The sequence below is a fragment of the Ovis canadensis genome, chromosome 5, assembly GCF_042477335.2.
Source record: "Ovis canadensis isolate MfBH-ARS-UI-01 breed Bighorn chromosome 5, ARS-UI_OviCan_v2, whole genome shotgun sequence".
Lineage (NCBI taxonomy): Eukaryota > Metazoa > Chordata > Mammalia > Artiodactyla > Bovidae > Ovis > Ovis canadensis.
The window spans coordinates 53,103,943-53,117,096 of record NC_091249.1 but is presented as its reverse complement, the minus strand read 5'-3'; the positions used below and the strand labels follow the sequence as shown (position 1 = coordinate 53,117,096).

The 13,154-nt window shown below is 42.4% G+C and overlaps 1 long non-coding RNA gene and 3 other non-coding genes across 4 annotated transcripts; 1 reads left to right on the top strand and 3 right to left on the bottom strand.

Moving 5' to 3' along the window:
- Positions 1 to 2,642: 2,642 nt before the first annotated feature.
- On the bottom strand, positions 2,643 to 4,699 carry LOC138441231 (uncharacterized). Its single transcript, XR_011257284.1, has 2 exons — positions 4,073 to 4,699; positions 2,643 to 3,129 (listed from the first exon to the last, which is right to left on the bottom strand). It is a non-coding gene; the product is annotated as an uncharacterized lncRNA (long non-coding RNA).
- TRNAV-AAC (transfer RNA valine (anticodon AAC)) lies at positions 3,424 to 3,496 on the top strand. The gene has a single exon. It is a non-coding gene; the product is annotated as a tRNA-Val (tRNA).
- Positions 4,700 to 11,038: 6,339 nt separating the features above from the next.
- Positions 11,039 to 11,111, bottom strand: TRNAK-CUU (transfer RNA lysine (anticodon CUU)). Its single transcript has one exon. It is a non-coding gene; the product is annotated as a tRNA-Lys (tRNA).
- Positions 11,112 to 11,579: 468 nt separating this feature from the next.
- TRNAA-UGC (transfer RNA alanine (anticodon UGC)) lies at positions 11,580 to 11,651 on the bottom strand. Its single transcript has one exon. It is a non-coding gene; the product is annotated as a tRNA-Ala (tRNA).
- Between the last annotated feature and the right edge of the window lie 1,503 nt (positions 11,652 to 13,154).

Here is a 13,154-nt window from a genome sequence, read left to right as displayed (position 1 = left end):
TTCACATAAGGTAATATACATGAATCAATGGTAGTCTCTCAAATCATCCCACCCTCGGCTTCTGCCACAGAGTCCAAAAGTCTGTTCTTTATATCTGTGTCTCTTTTGCTGTCTTGCACATAGGGTCATCGTTACCATCTTTCTAAATTCCATATATATGCGTTAATATACTGTATTGGTGTTTTTCTTTCTGACTTACCTCACTCTGTATAATAGGCTCCAGTTTCATCCACCTCATTAGAACTAATTCAAATCCATTCTTTTTAATAGTTGAGTAATATTCCATTGTGTATATGTACCACAACTTCCTTATTTGTCTGCCGATAAACATCTAGGTTGCGTCCATGTCCTCGCTATTGTAAACAGTGCTTTGATGAACATTGGGGTACACATGTCTCTTTCAGTTCTGGTTTCTTCATTGTGTATGCCCAGCAGTGGGATTGCTGGGTCATATGGCAGTTCTGTTTCCAGTTTTTTAAGGCATCTCCACACTGTTCTCCATAGTGGCTGTACTAGTTTATAGTCCCACCAACAATGTAAGAATGTTCCCTTTTCGTCACATCCTCTCCAGCTAAAGTGCCCTTTTTTAAAAAGACCCTAACGTGAACATCTTCAGCAGGTCTTGTCGCCAGCTTCTTCCTTAACTTCACATGAATTCATTCTTTTCCATTTATTGTTCCTCAGTCCTATAAATTCATCTCATTTTCTATTTTCCATCTGTAGAAGTCTCCCCACATACATACCAGACCACAACAGAAGTCGGCTGATTATATAAAGCTGGTTTATTAAACTTTCTAAGTGAAGGATAGTTATCACCTTCAGTCTCAGAAGTGTATGGAAAGGAAGAGTTAGGGAGAGTTTAGCATGACGCCCTCTGAAGACAGTGCAGACAGGAATTGGCTGGTAAAACAAGTAGAGTGCCTAGTACAGTCATAACTCACACATCCCTGGGGAGTTACTGTTACTACCATCTTTTCTTGGAATCGACGGGTCTAAACAAGCCAGCGTTGAAATAGTTTGGACTTTGGCATTTCGTGTGGCAAAAAGCTTGCAAATTCATCTGCAAAGTTGCTTCAGGGATTTTTTTTTTTTTTTTACCACCTTTACTGGGACTGGAAAACATTTCTAAAAGATTCTGACTTTTTCATTAAGAGAAAGTCCAAATATACACGTTTCTCTTTGCTGTCTCCCAACAAGCTGAGGGCACACCCTCCCCAGCTTTTTGCTACAATTTCTTCTTTTCTCTCCTCTCCCACCATTCCACAGAAGCCCCTCAAGCCAGGTCTTAACTGTTTGTAATCCCTCTGCTGCTGCTAAGTCGCTTCAGTTGTGTCAGACTCTGTGCGACCCCAAAGATGGCAGCCCACTAGGCTCCCCTGTCGCTGGGATTCTCAAAGCAAGAACACTGGAGTGGTTTGCCGTTTCCTTCTCCAATGCATGAAAGTGAAAATTGAAAGTGAAATCATTCAGTTGTGTACGACTGTTAGTGACTCCACGGACTGTAGCCCATCAGGCTCCTCCATCCATGGGATCTTCCAGGCTACAGTACTGGAGTCGGGTGCCATTGCCTTCTTCGATCCCTCTGCTAGTAAGTGACCTATGTAGCTCTCAGCATTCAACAGTTCAGACATCAGGCAAATGCAGGGTATTGCTCTTTAAAGGCCAAAGAGGCAGAAAGACTCTGATGTACGTTTTGGATTCTTTCAGGAACGAAGAGCTGGAGGTGTGAAGGAAGTGAGACTTCCTTGGGGAGAGGAGCTGGAAGAGCTCCAGAGGAGCTGGGGAGTCCAGACAGGAAGGGGCCTGCACCAGGGTCAAGGCAGCAGCCAGCCGGAGAAATGGCAAAGGAGCTGGATGTATGGTTTGTGCTCAGGGTAGGAAAGGGGTCTCCTGGATTTCTGTTTTATATGGGTTAATAACCAAGATCAGATACTGAAGATTGGGGCTGTTAGAGGAGGGAGGAAAGAGGTTTAGTCAGTTCAGTCTTGGACAGGTTGGGAGATGTCTAAAAGGACATGTCCAAAATGTCCAAGGCAGGAGGATCTAAAGCTTGGGGAGAGCAGTCACAGCTGGAGTCACAGATGCAGGGAAGGAGAGTGGGTCAAGTGTGAGCTGAGATCTGACCCTCAGGGAGATGGCCTCAAGTACATGGAGGAGTCCGATTAGGAGGAAACCCAGCAGCAAAACTTCCACTGAAGCCAAGGGAGTGGAGATGTGCAAAAAAGGAAGGACAAATGGGTAAAGTCAAATTATGGCTTAGGAAGGGAAAATCGTAACGCGTTCATGAATTCAGCCACTTGCAGTCTCCTGGCTAACCTTGAACTAGACTCTGACAAGAGAGTCTCCTGCCCTGTGCTTTGGGGGAGAGGGGCTTCCCTGTCACAGAATCCCTACTCACACATTAAGAATCCCCACTCAGTACGACTCAGCCTCTTTTCCAATTCCTGGTTACCTTGGTCTTTGGCCACCAGCGCTGGTGGCAGAAAAACACTTTGCAGTATTTTAAACCATCCATACTGCTCTTAAGTTTGCATACGTGTAAACTACATATAATATACGTTAAATTTCATCCCAATTCTGGGCATCGAATGCTAGGACTGATGAATTTTATTTTTATAAGGTACTTACGAGATTTCACTACATTTTCAAAATTTAATAAAAATGTCAGCTTTATTTAAGTAACATCGACTTAAAACTTGATATGTTTCAATCTCCCCTTTATTCTTAATAATTTTATATTATTTCTAAAAAATAGTTATTCTGAAAGCATATGTAAAATTAATTTCATTGTTGCTTTTCTATTTAACGTATATTTTGACAGAAATATTTTCATATCTCATGTACTTTGTATTTGAATCCTTTGGAGCGTAACTATCAACAGAGTACATATTATGTGAAAATTTAAACCCGGCAGCAGTCCCCCTCAGTTCAGTTCAGTTCAGTAGCTCAGTCGTATCCGACTCTTTGCGACCCCAGGAACCGCAGCACTCGAGGCCTTTCTGTCCATCACCAACTCCCGGAGTTTACCCAAACTCATGTCCTTTGAGTCGGTGATGCCATCCAACCATCTCATCCTCCGTTGTCCCCTTCTCCTCCTGCCGGCAATCTTATCCAGCATCAGCAGTCTCCCTAGAAGACAGATAATGAAAAGGGTTATCCACGTTTTACCTTCCCTTGGGCGAGGCTCGCTGCTTTCATTCACGCCTTTGTTTTTTAATTGCTGAACCTGACTGATTTCACAACCTACCAACCGGTCGTGCTCCACAAGTTTGACAAACACTGCTACCTGGGGCCACCAGGGGACCGATGTCCTAGTGCAGAATTGTTCCAAAGGCTCTGACCCAGCAGGTGAGGTAGGAGGAGGACCTGGGCAATGACAATGACTATACTCTATAAGCGATTTGGAAAGGATAAACTTCAGGTGTTTCCGTAGTGTAGTGGTTATCACGTTCGCCTAACACGCGAAAGGTCCCCGGTTCGAAACCGGGCGGAAACAAAGAAAAATGTTCTTATTTTCCCCAGCTACAACCACTTTCTTCTAGTTAATTTGTCAAGTTCTGTCATCTGTCCCTGGAATGTATGTGCGTAAAAGTATGCTTAGCTTTTACAGTATTATCCTACCGCTCTCTTTTCCAATCTATTACCAGTTCACTTCAAGCGAGTATATTACGGATCTCTAGGTCTGTAGCGCAAAAGAAGGTGGTCTGTCATGAGAGCCATCCTTCACAGAACTTAAAATCCTAGAAGATCAGAAGGCAGGAATGCCACTCAGAGACAAATGAAATAGTAAAGAGTACAAGTGCGTTGGCATCATATAGTGGAAGTCAGGCTGGGAAAGAGAGTTCACAAGAAAGAGCAGTAATAACCTCACCATCTATCACAATCACGCTGACTGTCTGGTCCTGTTGTTGGTGTCTCCCTCTCCTGCAGGTGAGGCCACTGAGCCACAGACACGTCACACGAGGTGACTAAATGTGGGGTAGAGGAAGTAGCAGACGGAGCTAAAGGACGGAGAATGCGGAATGAAACAGGGCACCGTGAGAAATTCAAGTTAGCCTAGCCGAGAAAGTACCTGGTTCTGCCAGAGACCTGCTGGTGACTGGTTCCCGCTCAGCGCTGACGGATATTAGCGCGACAACCTTCACCTTACGGGACACCACCGTGAGCGAGTCTGAGTTTTTCTATCCTGACTGGTTTCACTCCCGGCCTGCACCTACGCATCCGTCTTCAGCGGCAGAATAGAACAGTAAAAAGAACATCAGCCTCTCCACAGGTGTCTCGGTCAGCCGCCTTCTTCATCCGTCCTCACTTGCTGCGCATCTGCTGCGTGCCTATGCGACTCCAAGGGTGCGTTACGAAACGGGCTCCAGAGGTCAAGGGCAAAACGTCAGCGAAGGCTTCAGAGAAGCAGACCAGCGGTACTTGGGAGTCCCCAGGCCAGAGTTCCCGGCCTGAAAGATGTCTGCAGACAGGCACACGGTGTGGACTTCTGAAGAAGGGTAGCCTGCTTCTATGCATGGAAAATGGGGTTTACACTTTCATACACCTGACGGTACAACAATTTACACGAGCGAGAGGCAACTACTTCTTTCCCTCGGACTTGTCAAGCTTGAAAGTCAAATAGATAAAATATCTAAGTGGTAAATCAAATTCTTTTAAAATAAAGTTTCGCAGGGTTTTTTTGTTTTCTTTTTGCGTTGGGGCGGGGCGGGGGGTGGGGTGGGTGTTGGTTGTGCGGAGGCGGGGGGCGGGGTGGAAGGTTGGGATGTCGTGCTGCGCAGCTTGAGAGATTTTAATTGCCAGGCCAGGAATCAAATCCCAGGCCCTGGCAGTGAAAGCACTTTCACATCTTAAATGCAGACAAAGCATAATCAAAACTAGCTACGTGATGGCAAAGCTTGTTAGGTTACCTGCATTCACGTAACTTTCACAGACACAAAATCAATCTCATGCCCATATCTTTATCAGTGCTTTTTAAAAAAATACTTACTCATATGCCTTAGCTTGGTTTACAGATGTAAACCCGACCAAAACGGCTAGGGTCCAGATGTACAACTTAGAGCCGTAGAAGAGTGAAGAATTTTGGACCCCACGTGGAAGAATTTTCCCAGTTTCCCCTGCTCACTCAATTTCTTTTTTTTTTCCCCCTCATATTTTACTGACTGATTTGAGATAAATCAGTACAGTCCCTGCATCCCAGGCTCTGGACTGTTAGAGTGTCTCTTGCTGTACCCCCTCCAAGCCCACCCAAGACTCGGGGAGGCCAGGATCATCACTCAGTCCTGTCATTCTTCACCAGGTGGACTTTGGTCCCTGCCTCAGCTAACGTTAGAATATCCTCTGACTTCCTTGGGGAGACAATAAACAAATCCACTGCAACACAGTTAACACCAAAGAGGCAGCTGGGCTGGGTGATAAGCTCCACAGGAAGTTGTCTCATGTGGATCGTATTTCTTTTGGGTTACATTTAATGCTAACTTGTCAATGGGGCTTGAGAGCTTTATTAGTTTCATCTTGTTTCAATTAATGCTAAAGTTATCCTCTTGTTGATGCTTAAATTGTTGCTGCTGGTCAGTAGAAGCCCCTTTAAAATTGGCCCCTTTATCCTTTCAGCGCTGCCCTGACAATTTGAAAGCACACTTGTTTCCTGGTAGAAACTCACACTTCAGGCCTATCTTTAATTTTTCCTAGATAAAGAATAATTTTGGACCTCACTTGGAAGAATTCTTGAAAGAATCAAGTTCAGAAAAGTTTTTGTTTTTTGTTTTAGTAAAAAATAAAAGAATCAAATATGGGTGCCAGGACACAATGCATGGGACCAAAGGTTGGCTCCCCCACGTCTGAGGTTCCCTAGGAAAATCCTTTAAAGGATGTAAACGTACACTGAGAGCTCTATTTAATTGTAGCTTTGCTGGATCTTTACTTTTTTTTTTCCCCCCCCAAATAAGCCTCAATCAAACATACGCAACATTAATACTCTACAAAATTATTTACCTAAATCTCTCACTCAAAAGTTTGCTTTTATTTTTTAAACTTTTATTAAGAAATTTAAAATAGACAGAATGGTGTTAAGAAGTCCCAAGTACTCATCATTCAGCTTCAACACTTTTCTCTCTTTCACCATTTCTATTTTATCTCTACATTCACCAGTTCCCACCCCACTGGCTCCTTTATTTATATTCCTCATAGATCTCGTGATATATCCTTCTATAGTCACTCTATTGATCATCTCCCTTTCCCTCTGGTTATTCTGTTACTGTATAAAACTTCAGGGTTAGGAAATAATATTAATAGCTACAAATCTTGTGAATTGAATCCTTACATGGACAAAAAACTGTTCTAGATGCTGGGCATACATTGATTCTTTGCACTCTTGCAACAAACCTATGGTGTGCCACTGTTAAAGGGAAACTTCATTCATTCATTCATTCATTCATTCATTCATTCATTCATTCATTTACACTGCAGTGAAAAAGACAGGCCAGTGAAACAGACTTGCCCTCCTGATGTTTACCTTCTAATAGGCAATTAAAACAAACAAATAAGCAGACAGAAAAGTACTCTTAGAGAGTGATACAGACTGTGAGAAAATTAATGAGGGTTATCTGACAGAGTGGTAGGCAGAGGACAGTATTAGAGAGATAGTCCAGGAAAGATACCTCACAAGAGGTGACAATGAGCTGAGTCAGAAAGATAAGAAACAGCCACCTTACAAATATCTTGGAGAAAGGGATTTTGGGAGAGGGGGCAGCAGGTTCAAAGGCCCTGAAGTAGGCATAAATTTGGTGTATTTAAGGATGGGGAAAAATCCAAGACCTCCTTACCAAACCTTAGAGGTTAAAGAGCCACAGCTATACCCCCAAGGCTCTGCATTCTGATGACTGCATCCACACCATTTGCTGGTTTTGTTTGCAGATGGGTAGAAAAATGACTGGAGGACACAGGATTTTATGTGTTTGAGGACTCCCAGGCAAATGAAGAACACAGTAGGAATTTTTAACACAATGTGGAGTTTTTAGGATGAACACACAGGTTCATTCAGAAAATTTCAAATAAAAAATAAACATCAGCTCTAAGTCCTAGCTGTGTGACCTCACCAGTGCCCCCCTCACCTCATCGTGAATTGAGGGTTCAGATAAAGTCTGTAATTATCATTTAAAATGTTTTAGAGAATATCATCAGTGGCTTAGATGTGCAGGATGATGTCTTTAGGTGGCTTTAACTCACATAAGAACCAATGAAAGGGATTGTTCTGGTTGTTTCAAAATTTTCTAGCTTTATAACAAAAACAACAATATTTTAATTGAATTTAAAACCGTGAGAAAAATTAGACTTTAACATTTGTAACTATAATACAATGAATATTAATTACAAAATAAGTATATATTCCTTTCCCTTTTCAAAAGCCTTCCACTGCCCTTAGACACTGAATATCTCAAATGACAGCAGAAAGCGTTTCCCAAAATAGGCAGTGATTTTAATCCAATTGGTCCTGACACAGACTAGAGGAGCAGGTCATTCTGGGTCATCTTTTTTGGCCATTATTCCTTTTCCAGGGAGTCCTCCATAATTAGCTTGCTCTAGTTGACATTTTGTCTTCCTCCTTACCCAAAATTCACATTCCCCATGATGTTACTGAGATATGCCTTTTTCTAGAGGGACTTGCACCCTTAAACCAATGATATAAATAGCATTGAAATAATGGGGCAAGCATTTGATGATGATTGAACCATCTCTACTGATGCTACAGAGACCACAGAAGAATGATTTTCTCAAGTTTAGGAAAGGGAAACCAGTAACTGTTAAAGATACAGGAGTATTTTTATTTTTGATATTGGAATATTTTTAGACTGGTCAGAATATCCATCTACTTGTTCATGCTCAGTTGTGTCCGACTCTGCAATCCCATGGACTGTAGCCCACCAGGGTCCTCTGTCTATGGGATTTCCCAGGCAAGAATACTGGAGTGAGTTGCCCTTTCCTCCTCTAGGGGATTTTCCTGACCCAGGGATCAAAACTGCATCTCCTGTGTCTCCTGCATTGCAGGCAGGTTCTTTAACCTGGAGATAATTTTCTGTTTCAAATGAAATTTTTAAATAAAAATATTCAAGTAGATGGTTGATCGGTATTTACATATAAATTATATATAATTATTATTTGAGATCACTTCACAATCTACATGCATGATCTAATAATTTATATATGCCCTACATGATACCAAAACCTTATAGAAAATCACATACAAATTTAATTTCCTATACCTGATTGGAGTCTTCCTGCCCAAGGGAGAAAATTTGCCAAATAAAAAATAACTAAACAGCCCTTCCAATGATGTTATGGCTTTGCAAGTGAAGAAAACACAATGGCTCCCACAAAAACAGGTCTGAAAAGAGAAAAAATAGTGTTATCCTATACAGTTGGATTAGAAGTCGTAAGTTCGAGTGACAATGTGATCTTCAAAATCTTTTGTCCAAGTATGCTCCTATGAGAGGCAAAAGGAAGGTCTCTTCCTCTGTAGGTAGTATCCTGTAGGCCCTGCAATGGTTATTATCTTATAAGACAGACAATGAGGGACCCTGGCAATATTAAGGGGATAGGAACAGTCACGTTAGGTTTGTTTTTCAAGCAGCTTGATGCCACCAAAGCAGTGGAGAAATAATCAGTCTCATTCATGGCTGGTGGGAAGTAATAATACCCTGTAGGAGCCATAGCCTGGTGATTTGTCTATTTCTGTAAAATTGCGGCTTCATACATAATGAATCTTACTTGACCCAGGAATCTTACTTCTGGTAATTTGCCTTACAAATGTAAGTTCAAAAGTGCATGAGGACTACACTATATGCTTATTAATGCAGCATCACTTGAAATAGCAAGAGGTTGGAAACTATAAATATCCATCAGTAGGTGACCTGCTGAATGAACTAGGATTCCTCTAAGTGGGATATTAGACAGCTGCAAAAAAGACTGAGTAAAATTTCTATGTCTTGAGATAGAAAGAAAATAAAAATGTAACGGAGCTATAATTATATCTTTGTGTAAAATAGAGGAAAATAAAAATATCTTTGCATTAAAAGTTTTCTGGAAGAATATGTACATGGATACAAACTTGTTGCCTAAGAAAGGAGAATAGAAGTTGGATTCTTTTCATTGAATATTTTTATAGATGTTTCACTTTTTGAACAGTACAGTATATTACCTACTCAAAAGATGTTTTAAAAACTCATTTCGTGATGCAGCCTCTGTGGAAAATGGTATGACGATTAAAAAGAAATAAACATAGAAATACCTTATGATCAGCAAATACACTTCTAGATATATGTGCAGAAGAAGTGAAAGCAAGAACTTGAACAGAACAGGTATAAGCAAACCCATGTTCACAGCAGCATTATTCATAATTGCTGAAAGATAAAAGGAATCTAAGTGGGCTGATGCTGAACCTGAAACTGCAGTACTTTGGCCACCTGATTCAAAAGACTGACTCATCTGAAAAGACCCTGATGCTGGGAAAGGTTGAAGGCAGGAGGAGACAGGGACGACAGAGGATGAGATGGTTGAATGGCATCACCGACTTGATGGAAATAAGTTTGAGCGAGCTTGGAGAGTTGGTGATGGACAGGGAAGCCTGGCATGCTGCAGTCCATGGGATCACAAAGAGTCGGACAGGACTGAGCAACTGAATTGAGCTAAAGTGTCTACTGAGAGATAAATGGATAAACAAAATATGATATATACATACAATGGAATATTGAAAAGTGAAAATGTTAGTCGCTCAGTCATGTCTGACTCTTTGGGACCCCAGGGATCAAACCCAGGTCTCCCACAAAGCAGGCAGATTCTTTATCGTCTGAGCCACAAGGGAACCCCCTGTTGTTTAGCCTTGAGAGGAAGAAATTTAGAGCATGCTACAACATGGAAGAATCTTGAAGACATCATGCTAAGTGAAATAACCCAATCACAAAGGAAAAATAATTTTGATTCATCTTATATGAGGTTCCTAGAGTGGCACAGCAGTAAAGAATCCACCAGGCAATGCAGGAGAAGTGGGTTGGATCTCTGAGTCTAGAAGATCCCAGAGGAGGAAATGGCAACCCACTCCAGTATTCTTGCCTAGGAAATCCCAAGGACAGAGGATCCCTGGTGGGCTACAGCCCATGGGATCTCAAAGAGTCGGACACGATTTAGTGACTAAACAACAACAACAAAGAATAGCCAAATGCATAGAGACAGAGAGTAGAATGGTGGTTGCCAGGGACTTCGAGAAAGATAGATAGGGAGCTAATGTTCACTGGGTAGAATCGCAGTTGGGCAATACGGAAAAGTTCTGAGGATGGATGTTGATGAGGGTTGCCTAGCAATGTGAGTGTGTTTAGAGGCACAGAACTATGCATTTTAAAATAGTGAAAATGAACAAGATCCTACTGTATAGCACAGGGAACTATATTCACTGTCTTCTAACAAACCATAATGGAAAAGAATATGACAAAGTATATACACATAGACATATATACATATATATATATCTGCTGTATAGCAGAAACTAGCATATTGTGTATCAGCTATAATTTAAAAAAAAATAGTGAAAATGGTAAATTTTATTACATGCATTTTGAACAATTAAAAAAAATTTATTTACTTTTGGCTGCACTGAGTCTTCCTTGCTGGGCGGGTGCTTTCTCTAATTGCGGTGCACAAGCTTCTCATTGCAGTGGTATCTTTTGTGGAGCTCAGGCTGTAGAGTACCTAGGCTTTAGTAGTTGCGGCTACGCCTCCAGAGCCCCGGCTGAACACTTGTGACTCATAGGCTTAGTTGCCCAAGACAATGTGGGTTCCTCCCAGACCGGGGATCCAACCGACGTCCCCTGCACTGCAGATTCTTTAAACAATTTCTAAAATGTTGCTCTGTTAGTAGGTAAAGGATACAGTAACCAAAGAACAAGACCGTAACACCAAGCAGCCAACATCAACTTATACACATGGATCAGAACAGAAGTATTTCTCATTATCAACCTTCCGGTAGTTAAGAGCAAAATACACCTGTCGCCCAACGTGGGGCTCGAACCCACGACCCTGAGATTAAGAGTCTCATGCTCTACCGACTGAGCTAGCCGGGCACGGGAATCTCTGTTTCAGTAACTTTTACTTGAAGGAAGCGTTCCGGTTGAATCTAGCTTGAGGTTTGAAGTTGAACTTAATTGGGACAAAATTATGCCACTAAAGACAAGATTATTGACAGCCTGAGATATTTAAACTCTACCAATCATGCTTGACTGACCGTCCTTCCCACTTCCGTCCCTTTTCTGCTCGCCCTTTTCTGCCAGCACCCTAGCCCTTTTCCATCCCTGAGAAACACAGGCGCTGAGGAGGAATAATGTTTGCATCCTGACACCATCGAAGAGCTTACTCTGTGAATTTTCAGTCCGAAGTTTAAATGCACTGACGCGGGGTTGAGCCTAGAGTGGGTGAAGGCCGCCGCCGTGCCCACAACCTGTGCAAACTGCACGATTTAGGGTGGTTCCTTGGATTCTGCATTTCTAAACTCTGGGGTCGACAGACAGCAAAACGGAAACCACTGCTTGGCCTGGAGATGCCGGGGATCGAACCCGGGGCCTCATACATGCAAAGCATGCGCTCTACCACTGAGCTACATCCCCAGCCTGCCGCAAAGCTTGCTCTAATTTCTGTTAGGTGGTTATTGGTAAAAAGCACAGTCGAAGAGCATCTGCTAACTGTGACAATCGAAAGGCTGCAAAGGCCAGCGGCCAGAGCTGGGAGCTATTCCAGGGTCCTCTACTGACTTCAAGTGAGTGGACTTCGACCGAGATGACCAAGGGGAGCACAGGACCAGGATAAACACTTGGAGGCAGCGGTGAAAAAAGAAGGGAAAGTCATCCAGCACGAGGCCCAAAAATGAACTGTGAGCCGAAAGAAGGAAAGTAAGATTAGGTGCAGGATGCTACGTTTGTTAAACAAAGAGAAGAGTTGTTCAGTCGCTCAGTTGTGTCCAACTCTGCCACCGCATGGACTGCAGCATGCCCGGCTTCCCTGTCCTTCACTATCTCCCAGAGCTTGCTCAAACTCACCTCCATTGAGGCAGTGATGCCATCCAACCATCTCATCCTCTGTTGTTCCCTTCTCCTCCTGCCTTCAATCTTTCCCAGCATCAGGGTCTTTTCCAATGAGTCAGTTCTTCGCATCAGGTGGTCAAAGTATTGGAGCTTCAGTATCAGCCCTTCCAATGAATATTTAGAGTTGATTTCCTTTAGGATTACTGGTTTGATTTCCTTGCTGTTCAAGGGACTCTCAAGAAGTCTTCTCCAGCACCACAGTTGGAAAACATCAATTCTTTGGCATTCAGCCTCTCTACTGTGCGGCTCTCACATCCATGCATGACTACTGGAAAAAACATAGCTTGACTCTGCAGACCTTTGTCCGTAAAGTGCTTTTTAATGAGCTGTCTAGGTTTGTCATAGCTTTTCTTCCATGGAGTAAGCGTTTTTTAATTTCATGGCTGCAGTCACCACCTGCAGTGCTTTTGGAGCCCAAGAAAATAAGTCTCTCACTGCTTTCACTGTTTCCCCACCTATTTGCCATGAAGTGATGGGATTGGATGCCATAATCTTAGTTTTTTGAATGTTGAGTTTTAAGCCAGTTTTTCCACTCTGCTCTTTCACTCCCATCAAGAAGCTCTTTAATTCCTCTTCACTTTCTGCCATTAGGGTGGTGTCATCTGCATATCTGAGGTTATCGATAATCTTGATTCCAGCTTGGGATTCATCCAGCCTGGCATTGCACTTGATGTACTCTGCACAGAAGTTAAATAAGCAGGGTGACATATACAGCACTGATGTACTCCTTTCCCAATTTGGAACCAGTCCATTGTTTCAGGTCTAGTTCTAACTGTTGTATCTTGACATGCATACCAGTTTCTCAGGAGGCAGGTAAGGTGGTCTGGTATTCTCATCATTTCTTTAAGAATTTTCCACAGTTCGTTGTGATCCACACAGTCAAAAGCTTTAGCTTAGTCAATGAAGCAGAAGTCGATGTTTTTCTGGAATTTTCTTGCTTTTTCTATGGCTCAACAGATGTTAGCAATTTCATCTCTGGTTCCTCTGCCTTTTCTAGATCCAGCTTGTACATCTGGAAGTTCTTGTTTC